Genomic DNA, 906 nt, shown 5'->3' with positions numbered 1-906 from the left:
GTCAGGAAAAAAATCTGGTGTGGTCCAGTTCTCATATGAAGCACAGTTGACAATAATTATCAAAATGCTTCTACCTTTAATTCTCTAGCTGAAATATAAAAAATTGAGACATAGTATGTAAAAAGATTCACAATGATACTAAATTCAAGTGACTTCTTGTATTTTTCAATCCAAACATTATATTTAATGGTACTGAGTACTCGATACAATGGAAGAACTTTTGGTCAACTGAAAAAAATCCAAATGGGGATGAAAGGAGTTCTGATATAAAATATTTAATAGGACTTCTTTGTAGTCTGTCTGTCTGTGTATATTTGTATATCAGTTTGAGGGAGTGGTGTACAACTTGTAGTGGTTTGAATAGAAATGGCCTCTGTAAACTCATTCATTTGAATGCTTGGCACTATTAGGAGGTATGGTCTTGTTGGAGTAGAAATGGCCTTATTGGAGGAAGTATGTATCTGTGGGGGCAGGCTTTGTGGTCTCAGATGCTTAAGCCTGGGCTTGGTAGCATACAATTCTTTGCCAATTACCTTCAAATCCAGATGTAGAACTCTCAATTCTTTCTCCAGCACCATGACTGCCTGCAGGCCACCATGTTTTCCACCATAACAATAATGGACTAAACTTCTGAATCTGTAAGCCACCCACAATTAAACATTTTCTTTCCTAAGAGTTGTGATGGTCATGGTGTCTCTTCACAGCAGTAAAGTCCAAACTAAGACACAAATGTACATGTATGCATGCATGAAGAGGACAGAGGTCTGTGCCAGATGTCTTCTATTGCTCTGTACTTTATTTTTTAAAGATGATTCCTAGCCGGGCGTGGTGGCGCACGCCTTTAATCCCAGCACTTGGGAGGCAGAGGCAGGCGGATTTCTGAGTTCGAGGCCAGCCTGGTCTACA

The sequence above is a fragment of the Mus pahari genome, chromosome 7 (genome assembly GCF_900095145.1).
Source record: "Mus pahari chromosome 7, PAHARI_EIJ_v1.1, whole genome shotgun sequence".
Classification (NCBI taxonomy): Eukaryota; Metazoa; Chordata; class Mammalia; order Rodentia; family Muridae; genus Mus; species Mus pahari.
Note: the sequence above shows the minus strand (reverse complement) of the source record.